Raw genomic sequence first — 12416 nt, forward strand, 5'->3', positions numbered from 1 at the left:
AGCAGGCATGCACAGAGCTCCTCCTGGAAGACCGAAGGCATGTCTTCCTCAGGGTGCAGGCTCCTGGGCTGTAGAGTCAGTGACTTCCATTCCAATGTGGGATCCACCTCTTCTGGATGTAGGAGCATTGATTAGATACCTGATGAAAGCTTTGGGGATGCTTTCCTTGGCCTTGTGGGACTGTGGTTAAGACATGCTGGGCCCTCAGTGGGCACTCAGCAAGCACGGAAATGATGTGATGTTGAAATGGAGGAAGCAAGAGAGCTTTTCTAGAAGAAAAACCTCCCGGGGAAATGGACGCAGACACCTATAGGCCTGGTCCCCACCTGCCGCCTAGAGTGTGGACCTTGGTGTCATGCATAGCTCATGGGTGTTCCTTTGGCTTTGGTTAGAAATCACCTTTACTGTCTCAGTCAGGGGGTCCTAAAGACAGCTTACTGAAGTTAAGTCAGATGAAGTGCAGTCAGATGCACCCCAGGGGTATGTAGTGAGTCTTGACAGAGGCATGCACAGCATGAGTGCCACACCACATTCTGAGAGCTTGCCACCCTGCAGCCTGTGCCCCCTTTCCCTGCGTGTGTGTGAGTCCTGCCTGTGTCTGCATTTCCCACCAGCAGAGTCTTCCAGAATGTGCTCTTTCCTTCTGTCCTTGCTTGCTTAGCCTGTGCTTTTGAGTTTCATGCAGGCTGTGGGTTTTCACGGTCAGCTCCTCCTTGCTGAGTAGCAGTGTATTGCAGGGTGTTCATCTGTGGTGTTTCAGGGGTCTGACTCAGTTCTGGTTGGGGGCTGCTCTGCCTGGAGTTGCTGAGCTCTAAGGACAGGTGTTTTGTGGGTTTGGGTTTCATTTTGGCTGATGGGGCATCTACAGGGAGAACTGCTGCATCAGGAGTGGATGCGTATACCTGGACCAGCAGGTGCTGAGTGCTCCTCCAGCGTTTTTTTTTTTTTAATTGGTTGTTCACAACATTACAAAGCTCTTGACATATCATATTTCATACATTAGATTGAAGTGGGTTATGTACTCCCAATTTTACCCCAAATGCAGATTGCAGAATCACGTCGGTTACACATCCACAATTTTACATAATGCCCAATTAGTAATTGTTGTATTCTGCTACCTTTCTCCTCCAGCGTTTTATCCCACCTGCCTATGGGCTGTGCGAGGCTGAAGGTGCTCCAGCCTCCAGGGAATTGGTGTTGGCAGCCTATGCCCCCAGCCCTCAGCAGGGACAGTGCTCCTCACTGGCTTTTGATTTACATTTCAATAAAGATGTTGTTGGGTGTCTTTCCATGTGCCTATTGTCCATTTTTTGGTCTTCTTTTTATTAATATTTTTTAGTTGTAAATGGACACAATATTTTATTTTTATGTGGTGCTGAGGATCGAACCCAGGGCCTCGCATGTGCTAGGTGATCGCTTTACCGCTGAGTCACAACCCCAGCCCCTGTTTGTCTTCTTTTGTGAACCATCTCTTCACATTTTGCTACCTGTGGTGGATTCCCAGGCTGCTCTGTGAGCATGGAGCACTGACACCTGGGCAGACATGTGGCTGCTCATCTCTCTGCTGCCTATGGATTTCCAAAGAGGTTCTATTCAGTCAATTCAAGTGTTCTATGGGTTTTTGCCCTTATAACTCATAGGTGGAAATAATAGGAGTGTTTTCACATGCACAGGCCCTGGTTTGATCCCCAGAACCATGCATATGTGCCTGTACACACAGAATTTGTTAGTGTTCTGTATGAGGAAGCAGAGGTATGCATGACATGGAGCTGCTTCATGACTGCACAGCCGGAACGTGAATGCATTGACTTGACCTCATAACTGACCTAAGTGCTGTGGTGGGCGGGCTTGCTTACAGGGGGCATGTAACCTGATGCAGTTGGCCTTCCATACCTGCAGCTCCCACCAACCACAGGTCGAAATATGTCTCAAACTCACAGCTGTGCTGCTTGTGTTTATTGTCATCGCTCCCTGAACTGCACAGTGTGCAGACTACTGAGACAGGATTTGAGTTAGGTTAGGTATGTGGTGATGCAGAGGAGAGGCAGAACACACAGGTGTGCACAGGCTCTGTGCAAACACGACACATTCCATAGAGGGGACTGGAAACATTCCCCCACCCCCCTGTGCATGCACAAATGCTAAGGAGTGACAGTGCAGTGCAGCCATTGAGAAATGATGTTATGCAGCAGGACATCATAGTATTTGGGACCAGTGGCTACTTTGACATGCTGGTGGAAACAAGATACCTAAAAATCATGAGTTTACTTTATTACATTGAAAAATTTTCCCTCAGTCCCTTTCAAAGAATTATGTGTGTATGTCTGTCTTGTTTTTGTGTACAGTATAGTTGCTGTTCCCTGATGGTAATTGAAATACGTTTCAATTGTGCTATTAAATAAAAAAAAAATTTTTAAATAAATTTCAGTGTTCAGGCTGCTGCTGTTAGGCTGGAATAAAGACTTGAAATGCTGTGGTGGTTTTAAACTTGCCAACACTCTCATCTTTATTTTTGATAGTCATTTGATTTTTTTTTTCCTTTGGTACTGGGAATTGAACCCAAGGGTGCTTAATTACTAAGCCACATCCCCAACACTTTTTAAATTTTTTATTTTTTTAATAATTTTTTTTAGTTTTAAGTGGGCACAATATATTTATTTTATTATTTTATTTTTATATAGTGCTGAGGATTGAACCCAGTGTCTCACGCATGTTAGGTGAACGCTCCACCACTGAGCCACAACTGCAGCCCCAATTTTTTTTCTTTTGAGACAAGTTCTCACTAGGATGCTTACAGCTTTGATAAGTTGCTGAGGCTGGCTTTGAACCTACGATCAGTCTCAGCCACTAGGATTATAGGCATGTACCACCACACCTGTGATAGTCATTTTATTTCTTTTTTAATTGTTTGTCCTGAACTTCTCAGAAGATGATATATAGTCAGTCAAAAAATATATGAAAAAGTGTTCATCATCACTAGCAACTAGAGAAATGCAAATCAAAACTACTCTAAGATTTCATCTCACTCCAGTGAGAATGGCACCTATTATGAATACAAACAACAAGTGTTGGTGAGGATATGGGGAAAAGGGAACACTCATGCACTGCTGGTGGGACTGCAAATTGGTGTAGCCAATAAGGAAAGCAGTATGGAGATTTCTTAGAAAATTGGGAATGGAACCACCATTTGACGAAGCTATCCCTCTCCTCGTTCTATACCTAGAGGACTTAAACAGCATAATACAGGAATGCGGCCACTCAATGTTTATAGCAGCACAATTCACAATAGCTAAACTGTGGAACCACCTAGATGTCCTTCAACAGATGAATGGATTAAAAAAATGTGGCATATATACACAATGGAATGTTAGTCAGCAATAAAAGAGAATAAAATCATGACATTGCAGGTAAATGGATAGAGTTAGAGAAGATAATGCTGAGTGAAGTTAGCCAATCCCCAAAAGCAAATGTTGAATGTTTTCTCTGATATAAAGAGGCTGATTCATAAGTAGGGAAGGAGAGCGTGAGAAGAATAGACAAACTCTAGATAGGGCAGTGGGGTGGGAAGGGAAAGGAGGGGAGGGGGCATGGGGTTAGAAATGATGGTGGAATGTTATGGACATTATTATCCAAAGTACACATATGAAGACATGAATTGGTATGAATATACTTTTTATATAACCAGAGATACGAAAAATTGTGCTCTGTATGTGTAATAAGAATTGTAATGCATTTCGCTGTCATATATAAATAATTTTTTAAAAAATTTATTCTAATTAGTTACACATGACAGTAGAATGCATTTTGACAGGGGCTGGGGCTGTGGCTCAGTGGTAGAGCACTTACCTAGCATGCATGAGGCACTGGTTTCCATCAGCACCACAAAAAAATGAAATATTGTGTCCATCTAAAAACTAAAAAGTAAATTTTTTTTAAAAAAAAGAATGTATTTTGACACATCATACATAAATGGAGTATAACTTCTTGTTTTCTGGTTGTACATGATGTAGAGTTTCACCGTTCATGTAGTCATATGTGCACATGGGTTATAATGTCTGATTCATTTTACTGTTCTTCCTACCTCCATCCCCCCTCCCTTCCTTTTACTCCCATCTATCTAATCCAGAGCGCTTCTAGTATTCCTAGCCACCCCACTCCCACTTGCTGTGAATTAGCATTCACATATCAGAGAAAATATTCCGCTTTGGTTTTTCGAGATTGGCTTATTTTGCTTAGCATCATATTCTCCAGCTCTGTCCAGTTATCAGCAATGCCATAATTTTATTCTTTTTTAAAGCTGATTAATATTTCATTGTGTGTGTGTGTGTATATATATACACACACACACATATGTGTATATGAGTATATATATTTATATACATACATAAAAATATATACATTTATATTTCATTGTGTGTGTATATATATATACACATGTGTGTGTGTGTGTATATATATGTGTGTGTGTGTGTGTGTGTGTGTGTGTGTGTGTGTATATATATATATATATATATATATATATATATATATATATACCAATCACATTTTCTTTGTCCTTTCATCTGTTGAAGGACACCAAGGTTGGTTCCATAGTTTAGCTATTGTGAATTGAGTTGCTATCACCATTGATGTGGCTGTATCATTATAGAACTTAGTCCTATGGGTATAAACTGAGGAGTGGGATAACTGTGTAAAATGGTGGTATCACTCCAGATTTTCTGAGGAATCTCCATGCTGTTTTCCAGAGTGGTGACAACAATTAGTAATTTGATGTTGATTTCATCAAGAACACAACTCCCTGCTGGGCATAGTGGTCATGCCTGTAACCCCAGTAACTCTAGAGGCTGGGAAAGGAGAATTGCCTCATCAGACTTGAGGACAAAATTATTTTAACATGAACAAGAACAATATTAGAAAATTATAGGGCTGGGGATGTGGCTCAAGTGGTAGCGCACTCGCCTGGCATGCGTGCGGCCCGGGTTCGATCCTCAGCACCACATACCAACAAAGATGTTGTGTCTGCCGAGAACTAAAAAAAAAAAATATTAAAAAATAATTCTCTCTCTCTCTCTCTCTCTCTCTCTCTCTCTCTCTCTCTCAAAAAAAGAGAAAATTATAATCCTTATAATACGCTCCTTGTTTTTTTAGTTTGAAGTATTGGAATTGAACTCAGGGGTGATGTACCACTAAACTATACCCCCAGCCCTCTATTTTTCACTTTGTCACTGAGGTTGCTCAGGCTGGCCTCAAATTTGCCTTCCTCCTGACTCAGCCTCCCAAATAAAGTCTCTGGGGTGACAGGCATGGCAAGTCGTCTTCACATCTGGCTCAGCTCTACTTCGCCACGTACACTGTGACCCCTGTGCAGAAATGCCCTGGGCTTGTTTCTCCAGATAAACGTCGAGGATCTTGAGGACGACCTGGTGGTGAACAGAGAGAAGTCTGATTGTGTGTTAACAGATGCTGCAGTGTCAGGGAACAAAGGAAGGATTCAGCATGGAAACCCAGAGACCAAGTGGGAAGGAAATGTGGCCAAGGCTGCACCCCCGGAGCAGGTATGGGGACCCCGTGGTAACAAGGAGGCTGGCATGTCAGGGAAGGGCTGTGGCATCCTGCCACATGCCACCTGTGTCAGGTTTTTCTTGGAAGTATAATTTTCTGAATTTGCTTTGGCTGATTCCGTGGGAACCCTGATGAAGTTTGTGCTAAAGTCCTTGAGATCAGTGGCGGCCCCAGGGGTACTGCATGCAGGTCCCTGCCCTGCCTGCTGCCCACTGTGCTCCAGGCAGCTCTGTGCCTTCTGGGAGCAACCACTTCTGGTGAAGCGTCCCTGAGGAGCTTCTCACTGCCCAGAGGAGCTGGCCCAGTCAGGAGCAGGTGGGTGCCCCAGGCAGCCTGGACCAGCTCTGCAGCAGAGCAGGGTGGGAGAGAGAGGCCACACTGACAGCAGGGGGTACGGGCAGGGTCCAGCTGCAGAAGGATGTGAGGGGCCGCAGGTGCTCCAAGTGGTGTTGGCTTGCTGCTTTGGTTCTCAGTTTTTAAGATTTTGCTTCTCTCTCCATTGATTAGAATATCTTATTTTTATTAGTCTAATGCAAGTGGAAAACTCCGGAAGAAGAAAAAGAAGCAGAAAAATAAGAAAAACAGTGCAGGAGAAGCCTCGGTATGCGATCAGACTTGACTGGCCCCTGCCCAATCCCTCCGTGCCCCTTGGGCCGTGTCCCTCACGGTGGTGCTGGGAGAAGACCATTTTATTTGATGTCTTCATTTTTTCCTGTCAGGAGTATAACTATCTAAGAGGTCAAGGACAAAGAAGAGTCACCTACAGTTTTGCTTGTGATTTGCCCCTTTGTTCCTTGGCTGTCATGGCCTACTCCTAGTCTCCGTGTCCCAGCTGCCCTCTGCAGGGAGAGTCCCTTCCCAGCCCTGCTCCCTGTTGCTGTTCACCCAGCCTTCATCCCGCCAGTGCACGAGGGGTGCTGGTGTGGAAGCCCACAGACCAGATCCCCCTCAGCCAGCACGTTTCCGTTCTTGCCTTGATCCTCCTTGTCTCATTGTTCGTCCTGAAGAGAGGTGGTAGCTTTGTTGCTGTTCAGTTGGAGTCACAGGTCCCAGTTCCATTCAACTGAGGATGTGAGCTCACCTGTGAGACATGAAGTGTGGCTCTCTGGCCCGATGGTTCCCAGGGCCTTCTGGATTAGTGATGGTTCTGAGCTTCCTCCTATAATACATCTCCTCCTTCTGAGTTAGATCATCTTTTAGAAAGTACATACCAAATAACTTTTCAAAGTAACTCCTTGTTATTGGTTGTCACAGCACTTGGAGTGAAGCCAGTGTGGCGATTAACAGTTCCTTCTGGGCTTTTAGGAAAGTGGGATGGAGGATATCGACCGCATCTTGGAGAGGATTGAGGATGGCAGTGAGCTCAGCCGCCCGGGTCCCCCACCACTGAGCTCCAGGAAGCATGTCCTGTATGTGGAGCACAGGTATGGCCTTGGCCTCTGATTTTGACGGGGAGGAGTGATTTAGAAAGAGGACAGTTTGCTGTCTTTATTTATTTAGAAGTGTTAAGAGTGCATTATTAAACATTTAGGAAGTAGAAAAAAAAAGGAGAAAGAAGTAAGGAAAAGACATCTGTGTTTCACAGGACTTTTTTTTGGTACTGAGAATTGAATCCAGGGGTGCTTTACCATTGAGCCATATCCCCAGCCCTTTTTATTTTTTTGAGGCAGGATCTCACCAAGTTGCTTAGGGCCTCACTAATTTGCTGAGGCGGTCCTCAAATTTTCGATCTTCCTGGATGCTAGGATTATACCTGAGCATCACTGCACCTGGCTCCTTTTTATTTTTGATTTTGAGACTGGGTATTGTTAGCTTGTTTAGGGCTTGCTAAGTAGCTGAGATCAGCCTCTAACAAGGAGTCCTCCTGCCTTGGCCTCTGAGTAGACACGGGTGTGGCACCATCATGCCCAGCTCAGGACTTACAAACAGCTTGCCTTTGTATGTCTCATGAGGCGTTTTGAGCTGTACCAGTGTAGTGTCACCCTTGGACGATCACCCATCTCTTGGTCTGGTGGGTGCTTAATGAAACCTGATCTTTGCCAGCTTTGACAAGCAAGCTGCCTGTATCATTGAGGCCCTCCACTCTGCGTCAGGGTGCATGCTCCCTGTACGAAGCATGACAGATGAACACTGGACCCACAGGGGAGACCTACCCCAGGTTCTCTCCTAGCAGTGACCCACTGCATCCCTTGAGTGCCCCAAGGGGCCAGTAGTGGTCAGGTCCTATTACAGGTGGCAGATTTAAAGAAAGCAGGCCTAGAAATCACCTTTCAAGCCCAAAATCATTGTTCTTTGGCTGCACTCTTACTTAGCTTTCTGCAATTTCGGGTCATTGTAGGAAAGCCTGACTTAATTTTTTCTTCCTCACATTTCCCACATTCTAGACACTTGAATCCGACACAGAACTGAAACGGTATTTTGGTGCTCGAGCGGTCCTGGGGGAGCAAAGGTAAGGCCCACAGCAGCTGCATTCTCAAGCTGTTTTTACCTGCTTTCATTTCTTATGGGTGGGGGAGCCATTGAAAACCCTGGGGGAGAGTACTGAAAGCCACACTGGACAGATGGAGCCCTTCCAGGGCCTGGGCAGGTGGCTGAGACGCCAGGAGGCCAGGCTGTTTCACACCTTCTCAACTGTGCACCCCATATTTTTAAAAAGGTCCTACAAGCTGTTAAACTTTGAATCCTGAAATTTTAGCCAGATCCATTTTGTTTCTCCACCAGCAGGAAAAATGACAAAAAGTTTGGGTTCTGAGATCAGTTTTATGTCACCTAACTCGTTCCTGGCTAGTCAGCCTCTGCAGTGTCAGCTGATGGTGAGTAGGCAGTGGAGTGTCCCTTGGCTTTTCCAGGGGAAGTCAGGGCCCATCCTGGGACTTTCTTTATTAGGTGGGAATTCCACTCTCCATCTCCGTACCGAAACATCCGGAAGCTTGTGTCTTTTTAAGTATGTGTTTTCTGATTATAGAGCTGAATGCTTTTTGTTAAAGCTCTGAAGCAATGTAGAAATGTTCCCCTCTTATTCCGATCACCTGTGGCCATGTCCCCAGGCCTTTCTGCACGCCTCTCGAGGAAGCTGTGCTGGCTTTGGCATGTCGGAGTCCCAGGTGTCCTCTGTGCCTGATGCACAGGGTTCTTTGTTAGGCCAAGGATAGGCGTGTCCACACCTTGGCTGCAGGCCCCCTGCATCCATGCAGCCCTCCAAGAAGTGGCCCACTGTGGGTTTCCTCGAGTACCTGCGCCTTGCCCAGCTGCCCTCCCAGGAACGGTGCCACCGAGGCCCACCTGCACTCGGTTGTCCTCAGCTACATCCTCGACAACACAGTGCCTTGAAACTGTGTGAGGTGTGCACGTGGCGCCCTTGTCTGACTGGTGTCTGTTGGGTCATGAGTGGGCCAAGGATTATTTTTAGACTTCGTTTGTCCCCACTTTCCTTGTGTTTTACAGTTTTTGCCTTGTATTTTTGTTTTTAAGTGTTTGAGGACTCATGAGTTTCTGACTTCTGTGTGTTTTGGGTTATTTGTGAAAAGCACTTACTTGAGCCACTACCTGTGCTGCTCAGGCTGAGTTCTGCCGCTCAGCCCAGGTCTGTCTGCCTGCCCCCGTGTTACATTTTTGCATCATCTTATTTTTGTAAATTATAGTTATTATCAGTCATTAGTTAATAATTACATTCTTTTTTAGTTTTTGTGGTGCTAGGGAGTGAACCCACAGCCACACACCTCCGAGCCACACACCTCTGAGCTGCCCCCTGCACATATTTCAGTTTTATGTATCTATTTTTGAGGTGAGGCCCTCCGTGCTTCCCAGGCTGGTCGCACACTCATGAGTCTGCATGGGCCTCCCCCTCAGCCTCCCAGGCAGCCAGGACCACAGGTCTGTAACCAGGTCAGCTCACTTACTACCTTTATAGCAGCACACTTTTTTGTTGTTTGTTTCTTCAAAAATTTAAGTCCTACTGAAGTATGTCCAGTGAAAAGCTGTGGTTCCCTCCTTCTTGGTCCCCCACCCTTGTCCTGTTGTTCAGAGACCAAACCTTAGCTCATTTCTGTTCCTCCCTCCTGGTGACCATTCAGGGTTTCCATATAGCTGTGCACTGATCTTTGGGGGGAATCTGACTTCCTCCTGAGACAGATGGGGTCTGCTCCCTTCCCCCTGTCTGTGCTGTCTCCACACCCCCTGTGTCACTCCTCCTGACCCTCCCTCCAGCATCCGTCAGGGCTGCCTCCTCCCCTAGACTTCTGGCTGGAAGCTCACCTCAGACCTGGCGGTGCCCAGGATGCTGTAGACTTCCAGGCACCGGTGGTTTCCTTTCCACTGCTTGCTGCGTGTGCAGAGTTGTGCCATGTTGTGCCTCTCAGCCTCTGGCCATGCTTTTCTTTTTGTGTATTTGTTCTTCTCATACAGTTTTAATGTCTCTTTTTGAGAAAAGAAAGATGCTGTTTTGTCCTGTTCCGGGTAGTCCAGCTCCTTATTCCTTGTTTTGTTTTAGTGAAATAGGGCACTGTTGAAAAGCCTAGAGATTGGTCTACACACATCCACATCCCATCACTCAGCTCAGGGTGCAGCCCTTCCAGGCCTGGCTAAGATGCCACCTGGCAAGGGAGCCAGACCCCCTAACAGCAGCTAAGAACTCTTGCCCAAAGGGGTCCTGGTACCCTCAACTTGTCGCTCACACAAGAGTCGCAGGGAGCTGGGTGCCTGAGGACCCTCAACACTCTGCTCTCGGTCTTCTTCCTTGCAGAAATATGCCAATTTCCTCCTCAGTTTTCCTCATTGTTTCCATGTTTTCCTTTTCAAAGATTGGAGTCATATTACTGGGGTCTGGGTCAGAGGTCCACTTCCCTAATTTGCCTCTGGCCACAGCCAGGCATTCCTCCTGTGCAGCCTGTCCCACAGGAAGCAGCTCGTTTGCTCAGGGAATTTCAGTGGCCCTGAGCTCCTGCTCTGCACCATGTTCTAGGGTTTCACTTTTGTTTCCTTTTTGTCCCTCTTGCCTTCGTGCTGGACTGTTGGCCTCCCTGTTCCCCTGGACCTGATAGTAGCTGCTTGCACAGGTCGCAGCTGGGGTCCCCTCTTCATGCAGCAGTGCTTTGCTCTCCCTTCCTGTGTGCCCCCTGTCCACTGCTCTGCCTCCAGGGAGAGCTGGAGGGATTGGGCGGCCAGCCTGGTCCCTGGCCCGTGGAGGTAAAGCTGTGCCTGTCTCCTCCTCCCCAGGCCGCGACAGAGGCAGCATGTATAACCCAAGTGCACGTGGCTGACGACCCCCAAGAGCACCTGGCCGCGGTACAGCAAGCCAGGTGAGTCTGTCACTCCTGCAGCAGGGGGCTGGCACGCTGGCCTCAGTGCCTTCTGGGTGGGTCTTGCAGCACCATGTGCAGCTGCGTGTGAAGTATGGTGTTCCTGAGGGTGCAGCAGCCTGTATGTCCCCAGCTGGCCTGACCTGTGCAGAAGCTCTCAACTTCCTTGCCGTCTGCCTCGTCCTCTGGGTGCCATGCTACAGGAAGCAGCTGAACAGACGCTTGCATTTTTAAGTGTTTTTTTTTGTGTGTGTGTGTGTGTGTGCTGGCACTGAGCCTGAGCCCTCCAAGCCACACATGCCAGGCTGGGCTCTGCTGCTGAGCTGCATCCTCAGCCCTTGAGTTTGTTTTCACATTATGATAATTTGGGGGCTGGGGTTGTAGCTCAGTGGTAGAGTGCTTGCCTAGCATGTATGAGGCCTTGGGTTCGATTCCTAACACCACATAAAACTAAATAAGCAATATAAAGGTATTGTGTCCATCTACAACTAAAAATATTTTAAAAAATCAATAATGTATGATAGTTTTACGTTTAAAGAAAACAGCCATGCAGAAGGTTCAGGGTAGGAAGTGAATGCCCTTTCTGGGCATCGGCTACACAGCATAGAGAAGCATCCAGACAGCTCTCTGCAGGTTGATGGGGCACATACTGTAGAAGAGGTCATGGGTGTGTAGAGGACATGTGTGGAGGGTGGTAACCAACGCACCTCACCTGCTGTGCCTGTGGGGTTGGGGATTCTAGAAGAATCCCCTTGGACTCCCAGTGAGGATCGCCTGGGAGTTCGGGACCTGTACTTGTAGGATCAACCCTGATGCCACTCATGTATCTTCTCTTCCCACCAGGTCTCTTGCCCTTCTAGCAAAGGAACCCGAACATGGTAGAGATAGGGGCTCATTGTCTCAATCTGCAGGACTTGGACCTTGGGCCGGGCTCTCAGGATGGAGTAGCTCAGGGGAAGCCCATGAGAACCATTGGCCATTTAGCGGTTGTCTTAGCAGACTGAGTTTTTCAGGTTAACCAGAGGAAATGGTCCCTCCACACAGTCACACAAAAGGAGCAGAACCATATTTGGTCAGGGGTTACACATGGCCAAGGCCTCTGACCTGGCCCTGTGCCCACTGCTCGCCTCCTGTCCCAGCCCCTCACAGCCACCCTGGCTGCTGGTCCCAACCAGACGTGATCGGGCACCCAGATGGACCTCCATGCTCCCATCCCTGAGGTTTGTTGTCCTGGGCCACTTCGGCTCCATCCTTTCCCAGAGCTCATCTGAATTCTATAGAGAAGTGAGTCTTTGTGGAAAGCAAACAGAGGCCAGCTCCCGGGACAGCCCAAGGAAGCAGTGGGAAGCAGGCCCAGGTGTTCTGAGAGAGGCCCTGGACGTCAGCCTCTGGCCCAGAGGCAGCCCAGCCCCAGGCCTGGGTGACCTGTGAGACCCCTCAGATCGAGTGGGTTGGTATCACAGAGTCCTTTCTGAGAACAGCACAAGGGAGACTATTGGGGCTACTGTGCTCTGTAGAGGCGCCATGTCCTGGCATCCAGCACACCCTCTCTGTGCA

The 12416-nt window shown here is 47.4% G+C and overlaps 1 pseudogene; it reads left to right on the forward strand.

The window, feature by feature from the left end:
• Positions 1-4816: 4816 nt before the first annotated feature.
• Positions 4817-12416, forward strand: part of LOC144373573 (ribosome quality control complex subunit TCF25-like) — a 28362-nt pseudogene continuing 20762 nt past the window's right edge.

The sequence above is a fragment of the Ictidomys tridecemlineatus genome, unplaced genomic scaffold, assembly GCF_052094955.1.
Source record: "Ictidomys tridecemlineatus isolate mIctTri1 unplaced genomic scaffold, mIctTri1.hap1 Scaffold_4377, whole genome shotgun sequence".
Classification (NCBI taxonomy): Eukaryota; Metazoa; Chordata; class Mammalia; order Rodentia; family Sciuridae; genus Ictidomys; species Ictidomys tridecemlineatus.